Source organism: Brienomyrus brachyistius, unplaced genomic scaffold (genome assembly GCF_023856365.1).
Source record: "Brienomyrus brachyistius isolate T26 unplaced genomic scaffold, BBRACH_0.4 scaffold53, whole genome shotgun sequence".
In the NCBI taxonomy this organism is placed as follows: domain Eukaryota; kingdom Metazoa; phylum Chordata; class Actinopteri; order Osteoglossiformes; family Mormyridae; genus Brienomyrus; species Brienomyrus brachyistius.
The window spans coordinates 154,183-169,967 of NW_026042328.1; positions in this window are offsets into that span (position 1 = coordinate 154,183).

Genomic DNA, 15,785 nt, shown 5'->3' on the forward strand with positions numbered 1-15,785 from the left:
TCCAGGAGAGCACACGGTCTGCACGCTCCGGAACACTTTAAACCTTTGACAGGTTCAGTGTCATAGCAGAAGTCAGCATGAAAGTGTGACATCACACCAGTGGAACCATAAACTGTCTTTGCAGATTGAAGTGGGGGTGTAATGCACATGAACTGCAGGAATATGAATTTTAGTATCCAAAGCAAGGGTTTTAAATGCAGTGTTTCTGGGGAAATGTCCAATAGCAGTGGGGTTATGAGGTAGTGGCTGGACTCACAGTCACAGGGGTCAAAACTGTCTCTCAGGCAGTCGGTTTAAACAGGAGCAGTTGATGGGTCTGAGGCAGCTTGGAGCTGCGGGACACCATCGCAGAAGTTCCCTGGCGGCTCAAAAACCCACAAGAGGGTGATTAACACACAGAGCCTGACACAGCTGCTAAAGTCTGGCCTTCCTGTTTTTCACTTGAGACTAACTGTGTAAGCGTTTACATGATTCCGTTGAGTTTATTTTAGCATAAAGCCTTTCAGAACAGTTGATCATAGGGGCTTGTTAAGGGTGTGTGTCACAACCCATTTTTGCATTCAAACCGAATGTCAAGATGCCAAAGTATATTTGTAATGTGCACATTATAATCACAGAGATAATGTACAAAGCCCACTAAAATGTTTCGAATTCATAAAATTCATCTATAGCTCACTCTGAGGTGCATTGTGTAATAATTACTACACAGTAGTGAATAACTACACTGTGCCACAGTAACTACACAGTAATGAAAGTGGAAGTACAGAGCAAGCAGCACAACCTAGTGTTTTGAAGTGAGAAACTGAACAGCTTGTGTTTCTCTGCAAATGCACCTTCTCTTTGAACCACACGAAAGATGTCAATCACACTTAAATCCTATTCATTATGTTTCATTAACAGTTCAAAGTCTCTGCCTTTTTATGGACAAGCCTCATTGAAAACATACAGGTTCTTAAAAAGGACTGGGTGGGGCAATGAGGTGGGGTTCATGAGTAGACACACAGAAGACGACATTTAAAAAAAGACACTCATCACATAAAAGCCACAGAGGGCTCTTCTCAGAATGGCTTCATAAAGTCACGCCTGGTTTTTTAAACATTCATAAAAAGCTGGGAACAAACTGCACACCCAAGATACACAAACATGGAGCTCTGTGACCAAGTGTCCTGTGCCTCACAGTTCATTAATACTAGATGCATGTCAAAGACAGTGGAAAGACACACACACTTCGGTCATATCTGATACTGTGAAATGTCCCGAACTGCTAATCACTCAATTCACTTGACTGACTCTTTAAACAATAAGGACAAAAGCAGCCATGGACTTAAGAGCATTGAAAAAAAGAAGCGTGATAAAGAGCTTTTCATTTTGTCATCCAGAATAAGTCAATGTCCTGGCTTTGAAGCTGCAGCACCACACTAGTTGCATCACTCTAAATGGTAGATGTTATATTTTGGTAACCTCAGCTGCCCAAGTAATTTCCATATAGTTTCTAACCAGAGCCATTTCAAACCCATGTGACTGCTCCAAATGCAGATGAATATAAGGGTTTCATAAGCCATTTTCAAAGAACGAACTGCTGCCACCTGCTGGCTCTCACAGCTGGAGCAGCGGGGACCAGCATCTACAGCTGCTACCTGCCGGAGCCAATGGCTGGAACGCTAAGAATGGCTAACGACCAGCATCTACAGCTGCTACCTGCCGGAGCCAATGGCTGGAACACTAAGAATGGCTAACGACCAGCATCTACAGCTGCTACCTGCCGGAGCCAATGGCTGGAACGCTAAGAATGGCTAACGACCAGCATCTACAGCTGCTACCTGCCGGAGCCAATGGCTGGAACGCTAAGAATGGCTAACGACCAGCATCTACAGCTGCTACCTGCCGGAGCCAATGGCTGGAACGCTAAGAATGGCTAACGACCAGCATCTACAGCTGCTACCTGCCGGATCCAATGGCTGGAACGCTAAGAATGGCTAACGACCAGCATCTACAGCTGCTACCTGCCGGAGCCAATGGCTGGAACGCTAAGAATGGCTAACGACCAGCATCTACAGCTGCTACCTGCCGGAGCCAATGGCTGGAACGCTAAGAATAGCTAACGACCAAAAATCCCTCCCTGCTCAGCAAAATCCTCGATGACAATGTACCAACCTGTGGAGACGGCCCAGGAGGTCTCACTGATCCCCTGCTTCAGCCTGCCCCCACCCCCCCAGCCCTCTCATGGCATCGTTTTCACAATGATGAGTGTAACATCTCACATAATTTATATTTATGTGATAAATATATTTGTATAATAATACAAGATCAAACCATTTAAGCAAGAAAAAAAAAATCTTATGAAGATGTCTTCCCAGATTTGCAGCAGCTGAAAAGGTAGGGAAGGATTTTCTTAAAACAAAGCTCTGTTTCAGGGTCTCTATTACAGATAAATCCGCAAAGGGCTTCCCCAGACAGGAGAAAAGCGGGAGAAAGAACTCAGACTCAACTGACAGATTCCCATCCCTTAGCCCTTGGGTCTTAAGGCAGACAGTTTACTTACAAGCCTGCATAGTCAACCAAGGATGACACATTAAGAAGCTCTGACACTTGGAAATGCTTCTCTCTGTGAACTCCCTTTGCCCAGAATGTAGCATAGGGTTCATAAGGCAACAGCAACTGACCCAGCAAAGAGAATTCAGGCGAGCTTTTTTACAAAAAAGCAGAGGGTACTTCTAATTGTATGCAGCTGATCCCATAAGTTATGATTATAGTTGCTAATCAGAATTACTGCCTGACAGTCCCTTAATAAGACACAGAGCACCCATCCTCAGCTATCAAGGCTGCCAGACATATTGTCTGCATTCAGCTTGGGGCCAGCCTTTGTCTCAATAGTCTCCATGACTGTTTCAAAGGCAGCACACATTGATTTCATTAAAAGAGCAGTAAAGTGATTGCAGTGCTCAGTCTGGTCAGCCTGCAGGTCATGTGACAGCGTGTTGAGGAGGTGCAGCACTGACGGGGCCTAGCAAAGCACTTAAATGCACCCGTGACAGCAGCATCTGGCACAGATACAGTGGCATGATAGGAAATGGTTGCTACTTTCCTGAGTTCGTTAGTTAACCTGACAGCCATATGCAGGGGTACAGGGTTAAGGTCCAGAAAGAACAAATCCAGACCTAAATTTAGTTCCAACCAACTAGTTGAGTACTCTGAATAAGATTCTTTATGATCAATTGGTTGGTTGAAACAAAATCTTGGTCTGGATTTGTACTTTCTGGACCTGAACTTTGCACCTCATGCCATATGCACTGTGGCTGTTGCGCTGGATGGTAATAAGATGGCTGTCATGGGTTCTTCCATTAATGCTGCTAGTTCCACATTTCTATGCCTTGGACACACGTTTTCAGATGTTTCCCTAGAGAATCACCCTAACAGAAGGTTCTCGATGACAGTGACTGTCTGTCCATGTGGTAGGTTAAACATAGAAGCAAGGATTCACTCCTATGTTCTTTCCCCCTGGTGGCAGAGAACACCTGGCTGGTGCATCTGTCCACCCTAAAGCTGCATTCAGAGGGGTGTGTGGGACAGGTGCTATTCATAGTCAATGGATTTGCACTCATGATGTCATACATGACAAAAGCTAGAGGTTAGAAAACTTAATGTAATGTTACGAAACTACTTGTAACAACAACTGGGAACATGAGGATCCAGATTCTGAGCAAACAGGTTATAATGGCGAAAGTCAGGAGTTGTGGTCAGACACAAAAGCAGGGGGGAAAAAGCCAGTAGCTCAATTCAGGGGGGGAGGAGCAATCAAAGTGTAGACACTGGGAATACGGCAAACACACTCACTTCAAGAGGGTGAAGGAATCATATACTTACTGGGCTGGAAAAAGGACAGGGTACGTAGGCAAATCTACACAGACGAGTAATCAGTCACTGTGGGAAAATCAGGGAGAGTATATGCTCAGCTAGTTCTTATAAGACACTAATACTTCACAGTCAGTTTAAGTAACCTCCTAGGTTAACGAACAATCAGCCGCAGCTGTCAATTTTCAGGCAAGGCAAACCAGGTGAGGGGGTGTGGCTGAGGTAACAGGGCATGGCTGCAGGGAGGGGGCATGGTTGAGGAAATGGAGCATGGCTGCAGGAAGGAGGTGTGGCTGAGGTGGAGGGGCATGGCTGCAGGAAGGAGGTGTGGCTGAGGTGAAGGGGCATGGCTGCAGGAAGGAGGTGTGGCTGAGGTGGAGGGGCATGGCTGCAGGAAGGAGGTGTGGCTGAGGTGGAGGGGCATGGCTGCAGGAAGGAGGTGTGGCTGAGGTGGAGGGGCATGGCTGCAGGAAGGAGGTGTGGCTGAGGTGGAGGCTCAGACTGCAAAAAAAAGTAAAACAAACCAGAGATGCTTTAAAAAAATCACTCCTTAGTTTTCCAAATATAAATCAAGTGCAGTTAGATTGTCTTCAGGAAATTTACTGTATTGTGCAGAACTATTATCAGTGTTTCTGCATTCAAGAATAAGCTGGATAATACCAATGGAAAGTTTTTGGAAATGACTACACTCTATGATTCCCTTAAAACAAATTTTGTTAGACCCACTCTCATTCTGTGTGTTCCTGATGTTTAAATTCTCCATTGTAAGGTCCAGGAAGGCTCAGCACTGCCCCTTATCAGTAATGACTTCCACACTGTGCAATGCCACCAGGCCTTGGAAGTGTTTAGCACACAGAGTGGGACCCTCAGCAATCCTGAGCCGGCCAGACTTACAGGTGCTGCATTCCAAACTGCTGGAGCAGAACCCCAGATGCACAGGGAAGCGTGTGCTGAAAAGTGTCGTGTTTCCAGAATGATCTCCGCCATTTCTCCCAGACAGTCACAGGACAGCATGCCGGCCAAAGATAAGACAGAGAAAGTCGAGTGACAGGAGTCTGATACAGACTAAAGTTAGCTTGATTGGATGCATGATTAACGTAGATAAGTAAAGGACGGAGAAGCAGAGAATCATTCATGTTTTTATGTTCATTTGTAAAACCGGAACAAATGCTACTCTAGCGACCCACAATTCAATTTAATTTATTTTTATATAACGCCTTTAACAACAGAGTCACTCCAAGGCACTGTACATGGGTGTGTAGTGATACATTAAACATAAATTAGACAAAATAATAGAAAGAAAGAAAGAAAGAAAGAAAGAAAGAACGAAAGAAAGAAAGAAAGAAAGAAAGAAAGAAAGAAAGAAAGAAAGAAAGAAAATGCAGGTTGACTAGAGAGGAGAGGAACCAAAAACTCCCAAGCAGTGACAAAAAAATGCTGGGGGGGCCAAGGTTAACTGGCTGCCCCACCCACTCTGGGCATGCCAACATTATTGTCAAAAGAAAGAATGGGCTTCATTGCTAAAAGCAAGTTACAAACTGCATCAAGTCAATAAGTCACTTCCCCACGTCGATGATTGTTTTCCGGCTCTTGGCAAACAGTTCTAACTAATGTATCTCTCCAAAACCTTAGGGATTCCACTCAAAGACCAGAGTTTAATTTTTGAAACATGGTCATTCAAAAGCACTTATGGGTCCCATCATGAAAGATGCTGTGATCTCTCTGCAGACCACAGCCACATCTGCTGATGGGGACTTTTATGTGCAGATCAGTGATCACGTTCTTTCCGATGGATCTGCATGGAAGGAGGAGACATTCTGGATTTTCTTAGATCGCAGAGCTTGTACAGACAAGACTGGCGCATCCCACCATTACCTGGGTATGGAGTGAATCTGGTGGAGAATTATCTTTGATGGGAATGTGAACATTTTCCACCCACCCCTACAAATGTATGTGTTCAAGTTATCGGAAAATACAGGACAACAGAAGACACAAGTTAATACAACGCCTGCTTTTTAGAGAAACTGTTTTCTTTTGCCACAATGAGTGCATATCCAACAAACAGCCTTTCTCAATGCAACTCAATGAAACAAGCATAGTCCTTTAATATTAGCTCTGGATTCTGCTCGTATCACGTTTCATTTTCAGTTCATTCACTCAGTTCTTAATTCCAAAATTGGAGAAATAAAAGTGTAAAGTTTGAAAAAACATGTTTTATACCACAAATAGTATGGATATAACACACTGTTATTCTAGCATAAGGGCAGAAGCAGCAGTTTCTGACTGATCAGCTTGCAATGTTGTAGAACTTGGAAAATAAGGTAAATGCATCAGAAAGTATCTAAGAAACAAAACTGATACAGTAACCAAAAATGATATTTCAGGTTCCAAGTTAGATTTGGCTTCTTGGGATTTAAAGGCTGAATTCCGTGCTCCTTACTTCAGAGGTAAACTCCCTCATCCTACAAAAGAAAGCATGCTTTATTTGCCATTTTTACAGGAGTGTCTTAGTTTTCACATATCCTGACTTATTCTCCTTGTTAAGGCACACAAATAAACAGAGGTGAGAGCAATACTTGGAGTCCGAGCACAGAGGGAGCCACTCATCCAATGCCCCTAGAGCACGGGATTCAAACTGGTAACCAGCTGGTCACAGACACATAGGTTCACCACACTGAGCCACAGTACCCCCAGCAGGAGCCACATAGGGGATTGGGGGGGGGGCAGCTATATGGAGTTCAGGAGGATTAAAAGAGGAGGCTGGGCAGCCTTCATGCCAGGGTGGGTTTGGACCAGTGTTGTTGTGTGACCAGAGGAAAGCTCTAAATGGCAGCCACCATGTTTATGTGGTCAGGCTACAGACAGAGACTGATGGCTTTGTGGAGAAAGCCAATCGCCACAGTGCTGTGGGAGGTCTGTGTATCAGACACTAATGAGGTTTACAAAAATACCAGCTGGCATTTGGAAATTATATTAAAGGGTCTGAAAAAACATGAAAAATAAAGACTTAAACAGCTACAGTGAGTCTGTCATGGTGTCATCTACCATGAATGATAAAAATTGAAACAGGAAGACAGGGTCTTAAATATCTATCCAATTTTGTCTCTTAGCGTTGTGAAAAAAAAACACAAAAGCCCAAAGATTCATCCATTCATCAATCCTTCCATCTATTCATCCATTCAGCTTCTAATTTCTGATCTAGCACAAGAATCCTAGGACCTTGGCATCCATCTCAAGAAGCACACAGGGCATAAGAAAGGTGACACCCTGGACGGGACTCCAGTCCATCACAAGGCACAAGGAAGGGGACACCCTGGACGGGACTCCAGTCCATCACAGGACACAAGAAAGGGGACACCCTGGACGGGACTCCAGTCCATCACAGCGCACAAGGAAGGGGACACCCTGGACGGGACTCCAGTCCATCACAGGGCACAAGGAAGGGGACACCCTGGACGGGACTCCAGTCCATCACAGGGCACAAGGAAGGGGACACCCTGGACGGGACTCCAGTCCATCACAGCGCACAAGGAAGGGGACACCCTGGACGGGACTCCAGTCCATCACAGGGCACAAGGAAGGGGACACCCTGGACGGGACTCCAGTCCATCACAAGGCACAAGGAAGGGGACACCCTGGATGGGACTCCAGTCCATCACAGGGCACAAGGAAGGGGACACCCTGGACGGGACTCCAGTCCATCACAAGGCACAAGGAAGGGGACACCCTGGCTGGGACTCCAGTCCATCACAGGACACAGGGCAGGGGACACCCTGGCTGGGACTCCAGTCCATCACAGGACACAGGGCAGGGGACACCCTGGACGGGACTCCAGTCCGTCACAGGGCACAGGGAAGGGGACACCTTGGATGGGACTCCAGTACATCACAGGGCACAGGGAAGGGGACACCCTGAACAGTACTCCAGTCCATCACAGGGCCGGAGGCAGTCTGGACGGGACTACAGTCTGTCACAGGGCACAAGGAAGGGGACACCCTGGCTGGGACTCCAGTCCATCACAGGGCACAAGGAAGGGGACTGCTGTATGGCACTGAGAGACGGTCCCAAATCCCAGAACAGCCACTGTGTAAATGCAGCCCATTATACAGCAAGGACCTGCTTTGCTCTGTTCACCAGCACTAGTAGGACCCGAGGAGCATGATGGCTGTCCCTGCAGGAGGTCCATCAAGCATGATGGTAAAAGCAACATACTTATCAATCATAAGTATTTATAAATCAGCCTGTCACTTTAAACAGCCAGAAGAAAGGCCCCCAATGGCTTGAAATGCTTGGAGAGGTTCAGCAGTGTCCAAAATCTTCACTCCCCAGCCTTTTCTTTGTCGTAGTGGGATGTTCCAGGACTGGTGATATTGGTACGTGCCTTAAGAGACTCCACGTATTCACAGGGCATGTTTACAGTGAATTGATATCCATCTTTGGCAGCTCTCACTTGTAAGCCGTGGTGGTGTGGAGGCTGTTCCCCGGGCCTTATTTATATACCCACCCCCACCACATGAGGGGCTGGCCACCATCTGTTTCTCTTTGGGGCTGTGGTCCCGATCCCAGAGTCCCACATCAAAGCCCCACATGTCTCATCCAGAGGAGGGAGAGGAGCAGCGATCTGGGAGACATTCTCCCATGTTCCCGCAAGCCTGGCCCCCTACTCATGGAGAGAAAAACAAGGGAGGCCACCATTCCAGTGCACTGAGAAACCATCAATCCCTGGAGCAGCCAGTATGCACAATCCAGGCAGGGTGTCCCTTTAATTAAAAATACGTAACTATGCCAAGGTTCCCTTTACTGAAAAACCAACAGATCTGGTGTAAATTCATGTTATACTGAGGTCCTTATTGGAAAGTAGCAGCTGATTGACATACAAGTACTTTACAAAGTAGGTAACCTTAGCTAACTGGAGTTGTGTGTTGAATGTACTCCTGGTGTTGAGCAGGATTCCCCCTGCAATTGCATGTATATTTGAGTACTGTAATGCCCTGGCATCCCTTCCTGGTTGTCCCTTGCCCTATGCCCTGTAAAAGACAGGCATCCTGTCCAGGGTGTCTCCACCTTGTGGCCTGTGATTGACTGGCATCCCATCCAAGTTGTCCCCTGTCATGTGATGGACTGGCATCCTGCCCAGGATGTCTCCAGCTTTGTGCCCTGTGCTGCCTGGAAGAGACTCCAGGTGCCTCAGTTGAGGATAAGCACTTGGAAGATAACATAAAGCCTCTTTAACTCCTGCTTTTCCTGTCTGTTGGTTTTGATGGCTACATTATTGTTGAGTCCATTGTGTCTTTGGTGGACAGTGTTTCTCTTTATGTAAGTCGCTCTGGCTAAGGGCGTCTGCCAAATCCTGTAAATGTAAATGTACAGTGGTGTTCTACTCTACCTTGTAGCTCTAGCCACGGCCCATCGGATCCATCTCCCCTCTCTTCCTGTGGGCTACCAGCTCCATCTCCCCTCTCCTCCTCCTTGAGCCGCCAGCTCCTTCTCTCCTCTCCACCTCCTCCACAGCACGTCAGTTCCATCTCTTCTCTCCTTCTCCTCCTTGGGCCATCAGATCCATCCCCCTTCTCCACCTCCTCCACAGTCTGGCAGCTCCATCTCCCCTCTCCTCCTCCCTGGGCCACTAGTTCCATCTCCTCTCTTTCAACCTCCTCCTCAGGTCGCCGGTTCCATCTTTCGTCTCCTCCTCCTATTCAGGCCACCATATCCAACTCCCCTCTCCACCTCCTCCATGGCCCATTGGTTCCATCTCTCCTCTTCTCCTTGGGCTGCTGGCTCCTTCTCCCCTCTCCTCCTCCTCTGGATCCATCTCCCCTCTCCACCTCCTCCACAGCTTGTTGGCTCCATCTCTTCTCTCATCCTCCTCCTCAGGCTGCCGGCTCCATCTCCCTTCTCCTCCTTCTCCTTGGGCCGCTGGATCTATCTCACCTCTCCACCTCCTCCTCGAGCCAAAACAAGCTGAATGGCCCACTGCTCCAGGCAGGCTTTGGGTCCAGAGCCGAGCTCCCACTAGCTTCGGCTGATGGTGCAGTTTAATTTTGCTGGTCGTAACTCAGCTCCCTGCGACTGTCCAACAACCAAGCAAAACCCTGGTGAAGCCTGGATTAGCTAAGGCTACAGTCCGAACCCCAAATCAGACCAGCTTGTGGTGCTACCCAGCTTTCCTCTGCTTCGTCCTCAGAGAAGAATCCCGCACGGACTCTCAGCATTGATCCACCACCCAACAGCTGACACCCACCCCACTCTCTCTGCTTCTCCCCCGCTCTTTTTCCCGCCATGCACACCCCAAAACCACCTCTTCTCCCGGAACTTTCTCGCACAGATGCAATTGGCCAAAACAAAAAAACCCACCCCATAATAGTGTCCCTCAGGGCAATACAATTCATCAACTCTAGTGAACGAAAATGCCACACTAATATATTCAGTGCATAATCAACTAGAAATAAATGAAAAAAAACATCTAAAACACATCACAGTCACATAACATACTCTGTGTGACACATTACAATGCAGTTTCCAGTCTTCTGATAAGAGTGACCTACAGTACTGTAATGTTCACTGTAGTACATGCTGAAGACATTGTTTCTCATTGTGGAAGGTTCTAATGACTGAGGCCACAGTTGATCTTCTGAGGTTTGGTTGAATCATTCTAGCTTCTAGCTCATTCTAGGATCTCTATGTTGCTGTGGACACCACTTTTTCATACTCATACAATTTCACCAAGTGAAATCAGATCAGTCATCAGTAACAAATTTGTGTCAGTGGGTCTTGCTATCCTCAAACTTTCATGATGTGAACATGGGATATTGTCCCTCAGTTTTCATAAAACTATGCTTTAAGAGGAATGCAACACATCATTTTGAGCAATTGTAGCAATTGATAGCTAGTTCAGTGTAAAGAAATGAACAGATAGTCGTCTCAAATGCAATGTCTGAACTTCATTTTGAAAAGGTAAATACGTTGATGTTAAGTTGTGTCATTTTCAACTGGTGATTTCAGGTCACTGCGATGGGCTGGCCCCCCATCCTGGGTTGTTCCCTGCCTCGTGCCCATTGATTCCGGGATAGGCTCCGGACCCCCCGCGACCCAATAGGATAAGCGGTTTGGAAAATGGATGGATGGATGGATGGATTTCAGGTCACTGAACAAATGATCTTTGGGTTTTGTGTGTTGTACCCAAGCAACTGGAAAAATACTTTCGAAAAATGTGCATTTTGATAATTGGTTGTGAGTTTTGCATCTAGTATTTTGAAAAATGACATCAAGGTTCTGAAACTAGTGCCAAAGCGATGGTAAAAAAAATTGTAATACATGTTTCAGTATTTAGTTTTATTCAGTTTTCATTGTCCTATGTTTTAATAACACCGTTCCGCCTGCGTTGAATGGTTCCTTAACCTAAAAGCCACCAGTGGACACACAGGTTTATGCTTACACATAAGAAAGTGCACATGAGGCAGAGTAAAGCCTAACCAAAAGCAGAACCACCGACCTATGATCCGGATCAGAACAGAAGCAGAAGCCACCATCCACACTGCTCGTGTCACCTGACGCGGTGGAGGCTTTCATTGTGAGCAAGTTTGGCCAAGAACACATTGTTTATACCTGTTCCAGTCATTTGAGAAAAACAACTCCAATCATTTATCATGCCCATGTTGTATTTAAAAATGATTTTCTTGGTGGCATTAATTGAAATGCAAACCATTGTTTATGGTGCTTTTCTGTAGTTTCTTGTATTGGTCCAGATAGTAGTTTTCTTAAGTATAAACTATGGGGCGCCGTTTGTAAAGATAGCAAACATTTTTGTACTTGCCACTTTTTCAACATTTAGTGCAATTTTCTGACATTTAGCTAGAAGTCAGTGGTGTTGTGGATCATCAGGTTTTTTTGCTGTGTAAATTATGTTCAAAATTGTTCATCATATGTGGCTTGTCTATATATAAATATTAAATGTAAATGTTAAATATAAATGTTAAATGTAAATATAAATATAAATGTTAAATATAAAACTTAAATGTAAATGTAAATATAAATGTTAAATATAAATGTTAAATGTAAATGTAAATATAAATGTTAAATATAAAACTTAAATATAAATGTTAAATGTTATATATAAATGTTAAATGTAAATATAAATATTAAATATACAACTTAAATATAAATCTAAATACAAATGTTAAATATAAATGTTAAATGAAGACTAAATGTTGAGAACGTATGCAAATTAGCCACGCCCATTTGCGTAAAATGGGCGGTACCGACGAGAGCGCAGGTTAGGGCTGATGCGGGACAATATGGCGAATTCCGCTCACTTAGAGGCCATAGAATGTGCAGTTTTGGCATACATAATTTACACAGCAAAAAAACCTGATGATCCACAACACCATTGACTTCTAGCTAAATGTCAGAAAATTGCACTAAATGTTGCAAAAGTGGCAAGTACAAAAATGTTTGCTATCTTTACAAACGGCGCCCCATAATAAACTGCGTCTTATTATAATTTAGTAATCTTTAAACATGTGTAAATGATAATGTTTTTAGATGCACATCAGAGAAGCTGAATGAAATGAGCACAAATGCAGTAATGCTGACCCGTATCTGCAGAGCAGGCAATCATGTGGAGTTTAATACTAAAGGATAGAAAAAATGTGAATAAATCAGGGCAGATTTCACTGCTCACCGACCACACAGATGTGACACAGCATAGAAGGTCACCCAGCAATTCCTGCGCCTCCTCCCCTAGCTCTCTGCATTTCCTTGGCCCACAACTTCCGTCCTTTGTAGGGTTGCCTAGTAGATGACACTCTCTGAAAGAGACTGGTTATAGCCTTAACCGTGGAGCACAGCTTCAAGGTGTCCACTGCAACAGAGGATGCTGGGAAAGCAAATACAAAAACTGTGGATTGGATTTAAGGTTCAAAATTTTTATGTCTCACATGCATGAATGTACTAGAATAGCAGCAGGGAAAATACTGCAGACTGCAGACTGGGCAAAAAACAAGGCAGGAGGATAACAGAATAAAAAACAAAATAAGTACTAAACATATAGAAACATACAAAGTAAAAAATAAAAAGTTATAAGAAATTATTTTGATATTATTTTAATACTATTCATGGCTGTGTTCTTAGGCAAAATTGTGAGTGAGCCACTTACTCGGCTGAGAAGCAACTCCACACATGAATGGTCTCAGGATGCTTTACTGTTGGCATGACGCAGGACTGATGGTAGCGCTCATCTTTTCTTCTCTGGACAACCTGTTTTTCTGGATGCCCCAAACAATCAGAAAGGGGATTCATCAGAGAAAATGACTTTACCCCAGTCCTCAGCAGTCCAGTCCCTGTACCTCTGACAGAATATCAGTCTGTCCCTGATGTTTTTCTTGTAGAGAAGCGGCTTCTTTGCTGCTCTTCCTGACACCAGGCCATCCTCCAAAAGCCTTCGCCTCACTGTCCGTGTAAATACACTCGCACCTGCCTGCTGCCATTCCTGAGCAAGTGTGCCCTCATCCCGCAGCTGAATGAACTTTAGGAGATGGTCCTGGCGGTTACTGGACTTTCTTGGGCGCCCTGAAGCCTTCTTCACAACAATTGATTCTCTCTCTTTGAAGATCTTGATGATCTGACAAATGGTTGATTTAGGTGCAATCTTACTAGCAGCAATACCCTTGCCTGTGAAGCCCTTTTTGTACAAAGCAAGCAATGATGTCTGCAAATATAACCATGGTTAATAGTGGAAGAACAATGATTTCAAGCACCAGCCTCCTTTTAAAGCATCCAGTCTGCTATTCTAACTCAGTCAGCATGACAGAATGATCTCCAGCCTTGTCCTCATCAACACTCTCACCTGTGTTAACAAAAGACTCACTGAAATGATGTCAGCAGGTCTCTGTGGCAGGGCTGAAATACAGTGGAAATGGGTTTTTTGGGATTAAGTTCATTTTCATGGCAAAAGGGGACTTGGTGATTAATTACAATTCATCTGATCACTCTTCATAACATTCTGGAGTTTATGCAAATTGCCATCATTAAAACTGAGGCTGCAGACTGTGAAAATTAAGTCATTCTCAAAACTTTTGACCACTGCTATACATTTCGTCATAGTTTCTAGCATCATAAATAAATTTCTTCTTCAATAAAATGAAGTATGCTAGACAGGGACCTGAACTCTCTGGTGTCAATGAATCAAACTAACTATTTAGCTTAGAAGAAGGATAACTCATCTCTTGAGAATATTTACATGCCACCATTCCTTGATGTATGAGGTGCTGGAAGCGTGTGATGCTCGGGGGTGGGGGCTGAGATTTTGCTATGGGGTTTTGCTCACTTCCAAATAAATAAAAATCTCTAATGGGTCACATCATGGATGTCTGATGTGAAAAACAACATATCTGAATACCACCTCTTTTTTAGGGTTTAATGCTTGATATTTAGGTTTTAACTACAGTCGGGACCATAAATATTTGGACAGAGATAAAGTGGGTACAACAAAAATATTGCAGAAGAATGTGGGGAACTAAAGTAATATTTCTACACAATCCCTTCCTTTCAGGGGCTCATAAGTAATTGGACAAATTAATATAACTGCAAATAAAATGTTCAGTTCTAATACTTAGTTGAAAACACTTGCAGGCAGTGATTGCCTGAAGTCTTGAACTCATGGACATGACCAGACGCTGGGTTTCCTCCTTTTTAATGCTCTGCCAGGCCTTTACTGCAGCAGCTTTCATTTGCTGCTTGTTTGAGGGTCTTTCTGTCTGTAGTTTAGTCTTTAGCAAGTGAAATGCATGTTCAGTGGGGTTGAGATCAAGTGACTGACTTGGCCATTCGAGAATATTCCACTTCTTTGCTTTAATAAAGTCCTGGGTTGCTTTTGCTGTGTGTTTTGGGTCATTGTCCATCTGTATTATGAAACGCCGCCTAATCAATTAGGCTGCATTTGGCTGGATTTGAGCAGACATGATGTCTCTGAACACCTCAGCATTCATTCGGCTGCTTCCATCCTGTGTCACATCATTAAGAAACACTAAAGACCCAGTGCCACTGGCAGCCATGCACGCCCCAGCCATCACACTGCCTCCACCATGTTTTACAGATGATATGATGTTCTTTGGATCATAAGCTGTTCCAGCCCTTCTCCATACTTTTTTCTTTCCATCATTCTGATACAGGTTGATCTTGGTTTCATCTGTCCAAAGAATGCTGTTCCAGAGCTGTGCTGGCTTTTTAAATGTTTGTTTTGCAAAGTCCAATCTAGCCTTTCTATACTTAAGGCTTATGAGAGGCTTGCATCTTGCAGTGAAGCCTCTGTATTTGCTGTCATGCAGTCTTCTCTTTATGGTAGACTTAGATATTGATACGTCTACCTCCTGGAGAGTGTTGTTCACTTGGTTGGCTGTTATAAAGGGGTTTCTCTTCACCATAGAAATGATTCTGCGATCATTCACCACTGTTGTTGTCCGTGTAGGCCTTTTTGCGTTGCTGAGTTCACTAATGCTTTCTTTCATTCTCAGAATGTACCAAACTGTGGATTTTGTCACTCCTAAAGTTGTGGCAATTTCTCAAATTGTTTTTTTTTTCTGTTTTCGCAGCTTAAGGATGGTTTCACCTGCATACTGAGTTCCTTTGACCGCATGTTGTATGTTCACACCTCAATCTTCCAAATGCAAACAAGACATTTCAAATCAACTCCAGACCTTTTATCTGCTTAATTGATAATGAAAGAACAAAGGAATTGCCCACACCTGTCCATGAAATAGCTTTTAAGTGAATTGTCCAATTACGTTTGGCCCCTTCAAAAAGAGGGTGGCACATGTTAACGAGCTGAAACTCCTAAACCCTTCATCCAATTTAAATGTGGACACCCTAAAATGAGATCTGAGAGTCTGCACTTTATGTCCATGCCCATCGTATAACTTCAGTTGGAATATATTTCA